We start from the raw sequence: 17930 nt of genomic DNA, 5'->3' as shown, positions 1-17930 counted from the left end.
TCTTGTCCTTATATGCCAACCTCATGTCCCATCCTCATATCCTGTCCTCATATCCCGTCTTCATATCCTGTCCTCATGTGCCGACCTCATATCACCTACTCAGATCTCGTCCTCATATCCTGACCTCTTATTCCATCCTCATATGGGGCCCTCATATCCTGTTCTTTTATCTCATCCTCATATCCCATCCTCATATCTTGTCTTCTGGTTGTGATAAAGAGATTGTAGGCCGAAATAGAAGGGGACATGGCTGTGTGGGAGCTGACGTGAATTGCAAGCCGGACCGATGCACAAAAAGGGTAGAAAATAAAAGTGTTGTGGCTTAAATGGCGGGTGTGGCTTCCAAGATGGGTGTGGCATTCAGGAGGGGTGTGGCTTGCAAGCTGGACTGATGCACTCAGCAGGAGATGCAGAGCTTGTGGAGTAAGGTATTAGAAGTCTCATAGACTTACATGGGACTTTAGACAAAAACCCCGACCCTCGCAAACAGGGGTGGGTTAGGGTTAATCTATCTATCCTATGTTTGTAGTTGACATATTAGTAACGTGTATTAAGTTTCACCAAAATATCAGCCATTTGGAAGTTATACTGGAACATACACACACACTTTACTATATTTTTGTGTGCTGTGGATTACTTGGATGATATATATATATATATATCTATACATAAGCAAAGAAAGGAGTCAGCACTCAAGAGTCATAGTGCGTCTGCAAGTGTCCAACCAGCGTGTGTTATGATTCGGCTAGCTGGATGTGGATCCTCTGTGTCAGCGAGGGATTGGCGTGGACCATTTCGGTGGACCGGTTCTAGGGTTGCTACTGGTTTTCACCAGAGCCCGCCGCAAAGCGGGATGGTCTTGCTGCGGCGGTAGCAACCAGGTCATATCCACCGGCAACGGCTCAACCTCGCTGACTGCTGAGAAGGCGTGGGACAGAAGGACTAGACAGAGGCAAGATCAGACGTAGCAGAAGGTCGGGGCAGGCGGCAAGGTTCGTAGTCAATAGTAATAGCAGGAGGTCAGGAACACAGTAATGGTAAACACAGTAGTAGCTTTCTCTAGGCACAAAGGCAACAAGATCCGGCAAGGAAGTGCAGGGGAAGTGAGGTTATATGGACAGGGAGCAGGTGGAAGCTAATCAGACTGATTGGGCCAGGCACCAATCACTGGTGCACTGGCCCTTTAAATCTTAGAGAGCTGGCGCGCGCACGCCCTAGAGAGCGGAGCCGCGCACGCCAGAACATGATAGCCGGGGACCGGGACGGGTAAGTGGCTTGGGATGCGATTCGCGAGCGGGCGCGTCCCGCTATGCGAATCGCATCCCCATCGTGAATGTCAGTGCAGCGCTCCCGGTCAGCGGGTCTGACCGGAGCGCTGCATAGAGGAGAACGCTGCGAGCGCTCCCGGGAGGAGCAGGGACCCGGAGCGCTCGGCGTAACAGCGTGCCACCGCCCGACCAAGCAAATTCAATCCAAAGCGAAGACACAGCTAGCTGCAGTGGCATATGGGTGAATAAAGTGGCTAGAAGTTTATTTGCACCAACAAGTACATGCGACTTTGGGTCCAAATGGCCTTTCTCAAGCACCAAATGCTTGAGAAAGGCCATTTGGCTGAAACATTGCATGTACTTGTTGGTGCAAATAAACTTCTAACTACGGTACTTTATTCACCCATATGCCGTTGCAGTTTTCTGTGTGTTTGCTTCGGATGGTATATATATATATATATATATATATATATATATATATATATATATATAGATGCACAGTATAAATTTTTGTTTAGGATTACAGGACAGCTGGGGGACACTTGTGAGCAGTGTATAGCAGGTCACTCAGCTTTCCCAGGGGCAGTGCCTACTAATAAGCAAGTGCAAGGAGAAGAGACTTAAGCTATAGCAACCATGCTGTGTCCCTTAAGGTGAGGCCTGCATGGGCACAAGGCAGAGGTGGCAGTCCCGTGCACACAGCCCTCATCTCTCTGCTTCTAGCAGCTGCAAATCAGGACAGAACATGGACTGGGCCCTGTCACCTGCCCCGTCCACCAATAGATGGAATTGGAATAACATTTTTACAAATTCCACAGCTTGTTCATATAATTTAAATTTGATGCCAAGATCAGTAGTGCACGTGACTATTTAGAGCTTGCTTAGACATCTAACACCTCTATCGGTTTGTTTTTCTTCTCTCTGTACACAAAGAGCTATATCTAATCTGAGACAGTAAATATTAGAAGTTGGGACTTGTTTTAACATAACCTCAAGCTTCCAGGGTTTTACTTCATGGGAATTGGCAAGGATAAACAATGTGACTCTGCAATGCAAAAATAATGTAGTCCAAGAGGAGTCTGGGATATTCCTCTGGTTGTTCTTTCAATACCTACATCTGAGACACTTAGGAGGGATCTGTGAACTTATGGTCCTGGTGGTTTTACATGGTGCAGTTTTGGTGCAATTTTGCAGTGTAATGTGTGGTGTCCCGGTACCGTATTGCATACTGTACCTTGTATAGTGGTCCCCAAAGTCAGAGTAACTACGCTCAGGTAGGGTCCCCCAGGTGGGACAGCCCCTAGTCGCCTCTCCTCTATTCTAATTCTGTGATGTTTACATGTACATATTTAATAATAATGTGCATATTTAAAATATTGCATATTAGTACTTACCTTGTTAGCGTCGGGGGACCTTCGGTCATGTGACTGGGTTGATTCCTCTATGGTATGTTGGAGGACCTTTGGAGGTCCTTGGGTCACATGCTACCCATAATTCTATGTAAAGGGGATTGACAGAAGTATTGGACCAATTAGCTCTAGTCCAGCCCCTGCCCATATAAGGGAGCTGTAGCCAATTATCGCTTTCTTGGGTTGTTGCTTTCATGGATGCCGGACCAGCAGGACGGATCTGCGCAACTTTCAAAGACAAGCTAGGCCTGAAAGCCTACTGGCCTCAGCCTAAACTAAACCGTGAATTCTAAACCAATCCCCGCTAAAGCTAGCGTGACTACTGGACCGCAACTAAATCCCCTAAATCCAGTGCAACAGCGCATATCAGTCTAAGGACTCAAAATGCTTAAGGTCCCAACCTTTGTCAATCTCCAAGAGAATTTGCATGTATAGAGACTGTTCCTGTTATGAAACTTGCATAAAATCTTCAGTAAAAGTTCCAACTGTTTTCAGCAAATTCTCCGGTTGTGGACATTCAGTTATTCTAAACCTCCCTATCGCTCTTGGGAAGGGTGGCGGTGGGACAGGCATTACAGAGGAGCCCTCACCCTTGTGTCACGAATAGAAAGGGTTAACCAGACACCCTTTAGTCACTGCACAGCTATACCCCATAAACCCTACTCCCCCAGGCTATCACAAATGTTTTAAAGCCAAAAGCAGAAGTGGATAATATTAAATTAGCAAATATAAGGAAGATATGCTACTTCTATTCTTTTTGGAATCCCCCTCTGATGTAGATCGGATAATAGAGAAATAGAGTAGAGGAAGAATATGTTCTTTATTTTATCTAATTCATTGTGATCCACACTTGAGTTTGTCTTCAAAACTGCTGAGAACCTGCACTGATGTTTACCAATCAAGGAGACACTAAAAGGTTGACATCTCTCTTATTTCTCTATAAAACTTTATTATTAAAATAATGGCAAAAAATATCCTCCCAAAGTAAAAAAAAATAAATAAATAAAATCTGCGGCACACCAAGTAAGTAAAAAAAGTTTTAAAAAAATATTCTATTCACCAATACGTACATAGTGGCATTATTTCCCTTCACATGTGATACTTTGTCAAGATGTTAACAACTGAAATGAAACAACTCCATGATGGGAGTAGTAGTAGTCCCGGCTGCGAGAGTCTGTAGGCAGAGGTGTTGAAGCGGCCATAAAATAACGGATGTAATAACGGGTCTTAACAGATGAATATGCCCATTATTTTGACACATTATTCAGTCGTTAGCACCCGTTATTTCATCCATTATTATACATCCATTTTTTCATTAAACAATACAGAAAATGGATGTTTAATAACGGATGAATACTCATAGTGTGAAAGCAGCCTTAAATGTAAACTCCATTCTTGGGTGTATAAAAAATTATAAAGCCACGGAAAAAAAAAATGTAATTTTTAAACAGGGATCAATTTATGTGGGCAGGCCGGGACCTAAAAATGTAGCCAACAATAATAAAAATGTAGAAAGGGGCCATTTAAATGTAAAAATAATAAATTTTTTATAATTATTTTTTTAATTAGTAATTTATTTTAATATTGTGTTTAATAACGTGTGTGTATGTGTTTCACTTTTTTTCTCAATGTATTTTTTATTTTTTAGGTAGTACTACTACTCCCAGCATGGAACAGACTGTTCCATGATGGGAGCTGTAGTACCTGTACTAATAGACAGATCACAGCAGGTGTCACTCCTGATACTGATGTGATTGTCCTTTCTATTACAAAGATGGAGCGGCTTTCTCCTGCACTCGCATCTCTGCACTATACTCCAGCCGGCCAGTGATGTGAATAGAATTCACATCACTTATTCATATTTCCCACAGAGAGCTGTGATTGGCTGTAATGGTAGTGGTGAAGTGGATCCGCTGAACCTGTGTGGATGATGGCGTGGGCCGTACCAGGGAGAGGAGTCTAAGCTGGTTTTCACCAGAGCCCGCCGAAAAGCGGGATGGACTTGCTGCGGAAGGCGGCACCAAGGTCGCTACCCCTGGTACGACTCGTCCACACAGGCTGCCGAGGTAAAGCGTGGCACAGGAAGGATAAGGTAACTCAGAGTCAGGGCAGGCGGGCTGGAGGGAAGTCAGGAACGTAGCTAGGAAGTCAGAGGGCAGGAGCAAGGTCAAGTCACAAAGCAAGTGGTCAGGTACACAGTAAGGCAAAACACAACAGGAACGCTTTCTCTTAGGCAATTGAGCACAAAGATCCAGCAAGGGGAAACAGGAATTGCCGACACTTATAGTGTCAGTGAGTAGCAGTAACCGCCGGCAGAGGAGGATGGGGCCGGAGAGCGCTCGCGGCCAGCGTGTCTGGCCAGAGCGCTTGTTGTAACATTGGCCAGTTGGTTCCAGCCACTCACAGCTCTTTGCAGGAAATATGAATAATAGGTATATATAGGGCGTATACTCATACTACAGAGAGAAGAGCGGCCGCCTGCATCTATACATTATACAGGACGATCGCATCGGGTGTCAGAAGTAACACCCTCTGCGATCTGTCTTTTAATGCAGGTACTACAGCTCCCAGCATGGAGCATAGTGTGCTCCATGTTAGGACCAGTAGTACCTGCAGTTGAGGACAGATCACAGCAAGTGTCACTCCTGACACCCAATGCAATCGTCCTATCTATTGCAGAGATGCGAGCGCAAGAGAAAGCCGCTCGCATCTATACATTATACAGGACGATCGCAGGGGTGTAGCTAATGAAGAAATTCGTTATTTTGAATCGAACCGAAGTTCGGATTCGGTCCGAATCAAATTTTTCATGAAATTCTGAACAAATTTGACTTCATCAGATTTGATTCACTCATCTCTAGTCATGATGAGGACTGATTACAATCGCAGAGACAGTGATGGATCATGAGGAGGACTGACTACATTCTCAGGGACAGTGATGGGTCATGAGGAGGTCTGACTACAATCACAGATAGAGAGTCGTCATAAGGAGAAATGGGTATATATTTACAGGAGCAGTAAGGGTTCATGAGGAGGACTGACTAAATTCTCAGGGACATTGATGGGTCATGAGGAGGTCTGACTACAATCACAGATAGAGAGTCGTCATAAGGAGAAATGGGTATATATTTACAGGAGCAGTAAGGGTTCATGAGGAGGACTGACTACATTCTCAGGGACATTGATGGGTCATGAGGTGGACTGACTACAATCACAGAGATAGAGAGTCGTCATAAGGAGAAGTGGGTATATATTTATAGGAGCAGTAAGGGTTCATGAGGAGGACTGACTACATGCTCAGTGACAGTGATCAGTCATGGGGAGGACTGACTACATTCTTAGAGACAAAGAGTGGGTTCTGAGGAGGACTGACTATAATACATGTATGTAGCTTTGGTTTCCCTGCTTGTTTGTGTAGCTATGAGCTCAAGTCCAGATACGTACAGATTCATACATAATACAGTCCCACATTTAATTTCAGTTCCAGATAATAACCAATTTAATCAGGTGTGGCTGAATATGGGTGTGTATATTCTGTATGCATATTTTGACCTAAAATCTTTCGCAGTTTTTTCATACACAGCCATTTATTTTATTTTTTATTTTGTCTGTAAAAAAGAATGTCCCTTTGACTTCCTGTGCACTTATTGTTAGAAGTTAGAGATATCAGCAATATGGGGGGGGGGGGGGGGGTTGTTTGAGTGCCATCTTTTGTTCTTATAAGGAGTTTGTATCCCAAACAAATGTATTTTTTAGGGACACCAAATTGTCTAGTGGTAATAAGTCTCTGGTATATTCAATTAAAAATGTACTAAAAAAAAAAACAAAGATCAAAACAATGCGATTGAGAGTGTGGTGGCTATTATGTTCCCTGATGAACTCGTGATCTAGGAGATGAGGGAAACGCATTGGAACTACTTTTGTTACTTTGTTATCTACCCTTCATACCATATCTACTACTGAGACATTACTATTTAGTGTTTATATATATATATATATATATATATATATATATATATATATATATTGTATCCTACTGATTACTTTGTTGTCTTTCTATATATATAAAAGAAATCCTGGTAACCACTAGGGGCTATATATATAGTTAAGGCCACCCTAAGGAGGTGGTAACCCCAAATGGCAGGGACTACCATTTTGAACTATAGATCCTCAGCAGGTATTGTGTGTTTGGGCATCCTTGTTCTTCTACGTACCTCCAGTTTTAATGAAAATAAATAATTAAATAATAATAATAAAAAAAATAATATAATATATATATATATATATATATACTGTATATACTATATATATATATATATATATATATATATATATATACTGTATATATATATATATATATATATATATATATATATATATATATAAACAATGTGATTGAGAGTGTGGTGGCTATTATGTTCCCTGATGAACTCGTGATCTAGGAGATGAGGGAAACGCATTGGATAAAAATAAATAATTAAATAATAATAATAAAAAAATAATATAATATAATATAATATAATATATATATATATATATATATATATATATATATATATACACTGTGTGTCCTCCTTTGAAATCTTAGTTAAACGCAGGAGAATCACTTTTCTTTTGATATATGAGGGTTTGCTGTGACAGTAGATAGATGTTGCCTTCACCCTTGATTTATGCTGACTTCCTATTGGTGTTAAACTCTTTACAGTTGAGATCTCCTTTCCTGGACTGTTTTCCTATCCAGGACCTACAGCAAGGAGCAGCAGCTGTTGCTTTGCATATACTCAATATGTATCTGACCACACACCCGTGCTATCTATTTGCATTGAATTTTAAAAGAATTAAAATATGCTACAAAAATTAGAAGGTGCGTGACTACACTGAAATGCAAAATCAGTTGTTTATGACTTTGGTTGGTTGCTTTCCTCAGGGTGCTACATAAGACAGAATATGTTATATAATTTAGCAAATTAAAATGCATTGAGTATTTTTGTGGGTAAATACTATTTGTTCGCATTTGATTCTATTGTTATAATCTCAGGCTCCATTCACACTGCTGTCAGAAGCTCCATGTGGGGCGTCCGTCGGCAGTTCTGACAAATTTCACTGGAAGGATAGTGCTTCAGACAGACCCTGGGAGCTGGTGATATGTGTCATGCAATGGATTTAGCCATGTGTAGTAGCTATAAATATAAACCTTAATTTAAGTTTAAACAGCCAACATTATATAATAGGATGCATATTACACAATGGGATGAATCATGATGCAAAAATAAAAAAAAATAGATGGCTTATAATTTCGGTTTTCTTGCTTTCTAGTTTTCTTTTGAATAAACTCTTGTGCTTTTGGTACCTTATTTTCCTTAGCATATCATAGGGATATTTACTTTTCAATAACTTATCGATGTTGCTCGGCAATGTTCAGAAGCCTCACAGAGAGTACCGTAAATTGAGCATTGTCTGCACTTGTGTGGTGCCTTCTGAATATTCTGGGCCACAGTAGGGTTCCATAGGTTGAACCAAGACCATGCATTAGTTTTCCCCTTTCCGTGGATAGGGGACAACAATGAAATAAGGATACCCCTTTAATTTGTTTATTATTGTGCACACACGCTGCGATCGCGAGATACACAAACCTCACTCATCGGACCTCACTCATTGGCTGTCAATCAAAACAGTCTCTTTCAGTGCATATGTCTATAAAGTGAAAGGGTCAGATCTGGCAGACAACGGAGGAATGGAAACCGCTGTTGCGCACTTTACAGAGTGAGACCCTGCGTGATCTAAACTTTTGACATGTTAGAACATGTCAGAAGTTTAGTCAGAAGAAACTAATGGTTAATCCAATCTAAAAATCCCAAGGGTCCATGTGCTCTGTAATGAATACCAAAACAAGAGAAATAACATATAAGACAAAGAAGAAAGCTTTATTGATGTTTCCAAAATCCCCTGTTCTGCTTTGGCACCCTGATAGCTACAGTTGATTTGGGACCCCTTCACACCTGTAGAGTGGCCTGGAAAGTTAGGTCTTCTGTTTGGCATAGATTATGGAGCCTGGATTGTAGGCCTAGTGTGAACAGGTGTGAAAATAGTGGTCTGGAAACAGTATACAGTAAAAAGTGTGGCATAGGGAGGTTCCTGAGAGTGCAGTCCTTTAAAGCAAGAATACCACTTACTGTGTGGAAATAGAATTGAAGTCGGGCTTGAAGAGGCCAGGCAGTACCAGGAACAGGCAGATACACTCAACTCACTGTTTGGTGGGAAGCTACTTGGAAGTCAGAGAGGCCTCAAGGGCAGCATCTGTGCAAGAGACATCGAGAGCTACAGTAAGAGATGAGGGTGGTCCTGCGTGAAGTACATAGGGCAGGGTGTGGCTCCTTTGAAGAGAACAGAAAGTTTTGTTATATTCTTATAAATATAACATTACCTGAAAATTTGTGCCATTTTGCCACTTGGTTTGAATGTAACCCCTTTGCTTTTGTACCTCATCTGACATGTGCAATTAGGGAGCGTACACACCACATTTTTGCAGTACAGTTCCCGTATCAGGTTTTTGATGAAAAACGGATTCCTCAAAACCGGACTAAACTGTATCAAAACGTTTGTACAAATTTCAACCTGTATACGGTTAAAAACTGTATACGGTTTGAAAAATGATGCCCGGTTGCATAGTGTTTTAAGAAAAAAACATATACGTTTTAAACTTTTCACTCCATTTTGAATAATGTTCCACTTTTTTGATTGAAATTTCAAGAAAATTTGTAAAGTCAAAAACCATATAGTGCAAACCGGATGGAATCGTATGCACATACGGTTCTGTACGGTTCCCATTGACTCCCATGTTAAAAAAAAAAAAAAAAACCTATATGGTTTTATACAGGTTTTCACCCGGACCAAAAAACGTGGTAGTTTTGGGTAAAAAAACGGACATAACCGTATAAGACGCAAAAAGGGCTAAACCAGATCATGTGTTTGACATAAGGTTTGCAAAGTAAAGTCAATGCATCCGGTTTTCTATACGGTTCCGAACTGTTTTTACCTTGAAACCGTATACGGGAGCTGTATAGCAAAAACGTGGTGTGCATGCACCCTTACCAAGATTGCTGAGCCACTGTATGTGAAAAGGTCTCTAAACTTGGTTCTTACAATTACATGAGGTTAAGAACCAGCCCGCACTAAATACTGATAAGAATATTGAGTAAATAAATGCATCCAGACAGCAATAAAGTTCTCAAACATTCATGAATTCTTTCCATGCAAAAGTTTATTAACTGCACTACTTTATATGCATAAAACCCATTGTGTTTGTTGAATATTGTACTTCACTCCTTATGCAAATATGTACCATTCACTTCCACCATTTGTAAAGGTCTAAACACTGTAGTACTTTTTGGTGGCTATTTTTCATACTAACCCTTTAGATCCAGACTGATAATAGGCTGCCAACATATTTAAATAACCTAGAAAAAAAGAATACATAAATTATCACAATTGTGTGCAAAACGTTTAGGAGAAAGCAGTAGAATGTATATATAACTCTAATGGTACAGTACTCTATAGGGGACATTCCCTTGGGTATAAAGATGTTGTTTAATATAGTGTAATGTACATTGAATATATGCATTAGATGTGTCTGGACAGAAAGTTTTCTTACTTTCCTTTTTTAAAATGCTTTATGCATTTGGTGTATTTATATATGGTCATTTCAAAAGGCCTAAGATATGTATGAAAGCCATAAAAAATTGTGTTTATTACGAGTGCTAACAATGCAAAAGAAAGAGTTAAAGGGGTTCTCCCTTGTTTATACTGTTTTTTGTTATTATGTTTGTGTTATGTGTGTATAAGTATGGTTTTTTTTATGTGTTGTGATTATGTATATATGTATTTTCTTACCTTTTGTGAAGATCCGGAAGCTGGCCCCTTTTTCTTCCACTGGCTTGCTATGTACCTCGGCCTCCGCCATGTTGTCTTCAGTAAGTGGGATGTCGGGGTGTGTGTTCTTGCTTCTGTCCTTCCTATCTTCTGACGTCCGAGGCGAATCTTTTCTTCCTGTTTCTTCCGTGGCTCAGCGACGAATCTGCGTTTTTTTTTTTACCAATAAAGTTTTTTTTTGTCTAATTGACAAACTGCCTGCGCATGCGCGAGTACGCAAGTGCTACGCTAACAGCGTAGCGTACGTTAGGTCTACGCTAATAGCGTAGCTTCGCGCAAGCGCAGACAGTTTGTCAATTAGAAAAAAAAAACTTTATTGGTAAAAGAAAATAAAAAATACCTGTGCATGCGTCGGAAGAGGCCGCAGATTCTTCGCTGAGCCACGGAAGAAACAGGAAGAAAAGATTCGCCTCGGACGTCAGAAGATAGGAAGGACAGAAGCAAGAACACACCCCCTGACATCCCACTTATGGCGGAGGCCGAGGTTGCACAGCAAGCCAGTGGAAGAAAAAGGGGCCAGCTTCCGGATCTTCACAAAAGGTAAGAAAATACATATATACATAATCACAACACACATAAAAAACACATACTTATACACACATAACACACAAACATAATAACAAAAAACAGTATAAACAAGGGAGAACCCCTTTAAAGGGGTACTCCGCCCCTAGACATCACATCCCCTATCCAAAGTATAGGGGATAAGATGTCTGATCACGGGGGTCCCGCCGCTGGGGACCCCCACAATCTAGGCTGCAGCACTCAGACTTCCAGTACACGGCGCGAACTCCCCTCCGTGCCGGATGACTGGCGATGCGGAGGCTCGTGATGTCACGGTCATGCCCGTAATTTTTTTTTCTGGGGTTGGACAACACCTTTAATGCTGAAACTTGCTACTCAATGGCATCAGAGCCAAGATGTGTGTCAAAACTAGGTAAATAGTCTAAACCTATTAACATTATAGAAAGCTAAATGAAATTCAAGGGTGGACAGATAATGGTTTTTATATTTAATGACCTTGTTTCTTTTATGAACAGGGTTTCTAATACTAATACTTTTTTTTCAGGGTTGGTTTACAGCCACCACCCACATCCTCTCCGCATCAGGGTAAAGCTGGCAAGATTTGTTCTGAGAAATAACTAGAAGTAAGTATTTCACCATTAAATGTATAAAAATAGTAACGGGAAACATCTGTTCTTATGTGAAAGATTTCAAGTTGATATGTTTATTTATTAATTTTTTTTATTGTGGGTCAAGTCATAAAGAACTATGAAGGCAGTCTTTGAAATGCTACATATCTATCAGAGTTCATACACAAAGGGTAGGTAAGCTTTTCTTCACCAAGGTATTGACCTCACACTGGTCACCCACATTGTACAGGGCTAAGCCTAGTGCAGATCTGAACCATATTTATCTTGTCATCCTTGGATTTCTACCACAGATGCTCAAACAAATATGTGTCAGAATAGAAATAAGCATATCCATCATGCGTAAACATACCCTTATAGAGGCAGGACTACATTTACAATTAAGACTGATAATAATGTACATTGTGGTGCTAGATTACAAATATACATGATACCACACATATTGATCACGCCATTATACCACTTATATAGTAGTACTATACAATAAAAAAATACACAGAAGTAAGTATTATCAGATTCAAAATCTCAATCAAAGGCAAGGTCACAAGCAGCAGGCAGAAGGTAGAGTACCAGGTATCAGCAACCAAGTAAACACGTGGGGGGGGGTCAACAAGAAAGAAATCAGGAAGCATAAGATGCCGGCACCAAGCCTGAATAGCCTGGTGCCCTTGCCCCGTGTTGAGATGACTACAGTAGTGGAGTCAGTGCCGCCATAACAAAGAAGAAGGGACCGCTTCTGGCAGTGCAAGTAAATAAGCACATGAGAGTATTCTTCGTTAAGTTATTTTTCCGAAATGTAGAAGATCTGGTCAGTTAGAAAGGTTTTTAAAACACACCTTTTTGTACTTTTTAGTATTACAATATGTGCTTGGGGTGGCAGATTGGACACACCTTCCTCATTTCCATCAGTTTCCCTTATATGAAATAAGCTTTTTATTGGATCGAGGCTATCCTTTTTATGTTTGCTATGTTGCCTAACAGGTCTGTAACTTGTGACCAAAAATATGGTATGTTGGGACATGTCCACACCCCATGATCAGATCCATGTTCCCCATATTTGGGGAATGGGTAAATCTGGCAGGGATATTGGGATGGGCGGGGGGGGGGGGGCAGGGGGGGGGGCAAAGTAAATGCATATAGGACGTGTTGTAGGATTTCCCTCCATCGTTCATTGATGACATATTTTCTTAAACCCATGAGGCCATTTAGAAATTAGAAAATGGTCAAAATTTCTTAACAAACTTGAGCTTTCTAAAGGCTTAGATTGGGGAATAGGGGTTTGCTTGGTGTATATCGTGTAATATGAAAGGTATATGGATTCTTTATGTGTGCCATTGGTGATACCATTACATTTATTAAAAGGGGTTTCTTTAGCAAAATCTGATAGTAAAGTAGAGCAGAAATGTCTTACCTGGATGCCTCTCTACATGAAACTTAGTTTGTAATTCCTCCATCATTAACCTTTTATTTTAAGGACACAATCATTTCCATTTTCTGAATTCCATCTTCATTCCATTGTTTAAAAATGTACTGGTGTTGCCCGCTTTAAACTCTGGAGTATACTAAAGCAGCAGGTGCTTAGAACACTGCCAAGAGAGCCCATAGAGAGAATGTAGTTTTTCCACACCTCCATGATGTCCCTAATGAGAATGGAATACTTAAGGGGTACTCAGGATAGCAAACATTATTCATATTTGTCCCCTCCTGACCAGACCAACAGTATTGTAATATACTCTTATAACCGGTGCTGACCATTTTCCTTGTTTGAGTAAGCTGTGACAGGCGGGAAGTGAATAAAAGTCTTCCATTTTCTGTCAGTGTACTCTTCTCAAGTCGTACCGGCAATCCATGCCTCCTTTCTAACATTGTCCAACCAAATCCCCCCCTCTCAATCATAGCTTTTCAAGCCACATTCCTTCTGGCGTCATGCCGGAAAGCCACGCCCTCTTTCTGACGTTCCCTAGCGAGGACTGCTGAAAAAAGTAGATTTAATAGGATGTGCAGGAGAAAGGAGCAGAGAGAATATGGAGCAGTGGGCATCAGGGATCAGGAACCAGTAGATGGTTTCATAAACAAGCCAGTGGAACTATGTCAGTGCATTCCACACCATGTGGAGTACTTTTCTTTTTAGGTATCCAGATAACCTCTATCAGGAGGTTGGTTTGTTCAGCATGAAACAATGTAACTAGGCTTCATGGATGAGCTAGTTGATGTTTCACAAATAAAATAGAATGGTACAGTAGTTTCTGACATGGAGCCAAACTAGAAAGTCTATTGAGGGTGTGTTCACACGGGCGTTTTTGCCAGCGGATCCGCAGCTGCGATTCCGCTGACAAAGGCCCCTAAAGTGCTGCCCTCTTTGTGCCTGCTAATAGCGGCAATCTGCCGCTAGCAGCAGACACACTGTGATGGCGAGTCGCAGTGTTTCCGCACATCGCGGCCGCTCCTCCGGCTACCTGAGCTACACAGAGAACGGCCGCGATGTGTGCGAGTACACTGCAGGGTAACTCGCACATCGCAGTGTGTCTGCTGGTAGCGGCGGATTGCCGCTATTAGCAGGCACAAAGAGGGTAGCACTTTAGGGGCCTTTGTCAGCGGATCCGCAGACAAATACGCCCGTGTGAACGCACCCTAAAGGGGCTTTCTTTAGCAAAATCTGATTGTTAATTAGAGCACTAAGTTCTTAGGCTAAGTTTCTACTTTTTTTTTTTTTTTTTTTTTTTTTTAAACGCCAAGAAAAACGCCAATTCTACCGCATGTCGTTTTTTTCGGCCAAAAAACGCTGCGGCCAGATGTTAGCTGTAAATCAATGAGAAAGCACAAAATTCTTTTTCCACTTGGCATTTTTCAGTTTGGCGTGTTTATTAATCCTTTTGCCATTTTTTCACTCTTTTTTGGCAGTTTTCAGCTCCTTGGCGGTTTTGCAAAATTGCAGCATGTTGCAACCACTGGTGTTTTTTCCCCCATAAATTGTGGAGTTTTTCTCCCATAGAAGTCTATGGGAGTAAAAAAACGCCAAGAAAAACGCCATGTGGGTTTTAACTTTGGCGTTTTCAGGCGGTTTTTATTCTATTTTGGACTTTAGCGATCAAAAAATTAATAAAATTTCGTAGGGTACCATTAAAAAAAATAATAAAAAAGATACAGTAGTGATGGAAAAAAGTTGTATTTAATGAAATTTATCTTTTTATAACAAAATTCCCCTTAAGGACCCGGGCTTTTTCCGTTCTTTCATTTTAAATTTTTCCTCCTCAACTTTAAAAAATCCTAACTCTTTAAAATTTTCACCTAAAATTCTATATGATGGCTTATTTTTTGTGAAAATAATTCTACTTTGCAATGACATTAATCATTTTACCCAAAAATCTACAGTGAAACGGGAAAAAAAATCTATGTGCGACAAAATTGATGAAAAAAACACTATTTTGTAAGTTTTGGGGGCTTCCATTTTTACGCAGTAACTTTTTTGGCAAAAATGACACCTTATATTTATTCTGTAGGTCCATACAGTTAAAATGATACCCTACTTGTATAGGTTTGATTTTGTATCACTTCAGAAAAAAATCATGAATACATGCAGGAAAATTTATACGTTTGAAATAGTCATCTTCTGACCCCTATAACTTTTTAGTTTTTCTGTGTTCAGGGCGCTATGAGGGCTCATTTTTTGCGCTGTGATCTGAAGTTTTTAGCGGTACCATTTTTGTTCTCATCAGACTTTTTGATCACTTTTTATTCACTTTTATGTGGTATAAAAAGTGATCAAAAATACGCTATTTTGGAGTTTAGAATTTTTTTTGTGCGTACGTCATTGAACGTGCGGTTTAAAAAGCAGCATATTTTTATAATTCGGACATTTCCGCACACGGCGATACCACATATGTTTATTTTTATTTTTATTTACACCGTTTTTTTTTTTTTTTATTCTTGGAAATGCCGGGCGATTCAAACTTTTATTAGGGGAAGGGATAATTGAAAGGGTTAATGATTTTTTTACACTTTTCTTATGCAATATTATAGCTCCTATAGGGGGCTATAACATTGCATTAACTGATCTTTTACACTGATTGATGCATCTCCATAGGAATGGATCAATCAGTGTTTTCGGCGATTGATTGCTCAAGCCTGGATCTCAGGCTTTAAGCATTCATTCGGCGATCGGACAGCGCAGGGGAAGGTAAGAAGACCTCCTCCTGTGCTACAGCTGTTCGGGATGCCGCGATTATGCCGCAGCAATCCCGAACAGCTCCCTGAGCTAGCTGGGCACTTTCACTTTCGTTTTTAGCCACGCAGCTCAGCTTTGAGTGCGCGGCTAAAAGGTGCCGATCGGTGCCGCGCGCTATTAGCGGCGGGTCCCGGCTTCACTATGACGCCGGGCCCGCCGCAATATGATGCGGGGTCGCCGTGTGATCCCGCGTTATATCGCAGGACTGGGACTCATGACGTACGCTAATTTTATATATGCTAATTTTCGCATATGTTAATTTTCGCATTCGCGAATATTCGCTTATGCGGAAATAAAATGAGAATATTACGAATATGCGAATATTCGCGAATATATGACGAATATTCGTCCACATATTCGCGAATATTCGAGAATTCGAATATGGCCTATGCCGCTCAACACTAGTTTTAATACCGTGGTCTCTGGGCAGAGACTCCAACAATGTTTGAGGCTTACTTCCCAGCAGCCTGTTACAGCTGAAGTCTGACAGCAGGATGCTGAGCGCTTCCACAATCTTTTAATTTAAATATGTATAATGAAGTCAGCATTTCACTTACAAGCAAGGCAGCTAAAGATACTGCCCAAGTATACTGTTTATGGGGATCCCTGGCGGCACAGCAGCATATGACCCAAATATATGTATTTCTACTTTCTACAGTATTTAATCTGGTAAGCAACAGTAAAATTATATTTTACATGTGTATATATATATAGGAGCTCTCCTGATTGCTTCTTGGATGGAAGCATGTGCAGCAAGAAATGTCAGCTTTTTAAGTCTTTTGCATAAAAAAAAACATATATTAATAACAACAATAATAACAAAAAGTATTGATATAGCTTATAGTGTCATTTTACATTTAACATAATGGAATTTAACATAATGCTATGTGAAGTATCTTTGTATTTAAACATAGTGATTTTGCATGTAAATTTTCTCGAGGGGAGGGGGCAGCATTGAACATGGCGCCAGCTTTGGCTAACAGCTTACATTGCACTGTAATTTTGTAAAAACTATATGCATTCTCAGAACTTTATGAGGAACAGACTGGTTATATACCTTGCAGTGATCTGCATACCTTGCATTATTTTGCTTTTTTTTCTTGTGATCATATCTATGGCTCCAGCCAAGTTACAGACATTACACCAACTGTTAAAGTTTTCATGAATTCTTTATGTTAATGCTTGAAATTATTCTACGGGAAAATACAAAAAGGATAAAATGATTCTTCAAAGATGAAAGAGTAAAGAGTAAAGGCTTGGATACATAAGCATTGTATTGTTCCATACAACCTACAAGCTATTCAGAGGCATAACACCAATAGAATGTATAGGGGCCCCTTGTTCCTCTGTATACCTCTGATTTTATAAGGAGGGCTTCCTATGTGAAGGTGACAAAGAAGTTGTGGTATGTTCCATCAGATAGAGTATTACATAGGTGTTGTCCCTTGAAGCATTCCTTATATACTTCCCTAATACATTGCCACTCAGAGATCTCATATGGCGGCCTTCTCCACAGTGGGGCAGAACCACATACACTCCTTGTGCCCCTGTACAGTCCCTGTGCACATCCGCACCATCTGAACGACCCCCTACTTTTTTTTCATATTGTTGTGATTTCAGGCTACATGTACTTTTCGTTGCCATTCATATCGAAAGTGAACGTGAGAACTGCGCTGGTTCCTTCCTGCAATCTGTACGTGGTTTCTTTGCAGACAGTCATGTGACTAGCACTATGTTATCTGGGCCATGGTGCATGGCTTCTTGAAAATGAAAGAAACATAGCATTCTGCTTAACATTCTATAACAAAAAATAAAAAGGATTAAAATGTATATTATAGAACGTTACTGGCTTCTGTAGTAAGTGGGTAAGTTATGTCAGACCTTCTGTGATAGAGACGGCGTTACAACTACGGGGAACTGTAATGGGCACCACAGTGATTCCAGGTAT

General features: G+C 40.5%; 1 protein-coding gene across 2 annotated transcripts in view; it reads left to right on the top strand.

Annotated features, from left to right (window-relative positions):
• STAT6 (signal transducer and activator of transcription 6) overlaps positions 1–17930 on the top strand; it is a 162026-nt gene that overhangs the window by 62479 nt on the left and 81617 nt on the right. The window contains exon 2 of one of the 2 annotated variants that reach the window (XM_056562517.1): positions 11676–11754. The exons of the other annotated variant lie outside the window; for it this stretch is intronic. The gene's annotated coding sequence lies outside the window, so the exon portion shown is untranslated. The remainder of the gene's footprint in view (positions 1–11675; positions 11755–17930) is intronic. 2 annotated transcript variants of the gene reach the window in all.

Source organism: Hyla sarda, chromosome 2 (assembly GCF_029499605.1).
Source record: "Hyla sarda isolate aHylSar1 chromosome 2, aHylSar1.hap1, whole genome shotgun sequence".
In the NCBI taxonomy this organism is placed as follows: Eukaryota; Metazoa; Chordata; class Amphibia; order Anura; family Hylidae; genus Hyla; species Hyla sarda.
This window is presented reverse-complemented; position numbering and strand designations above follow the sequence as displayed.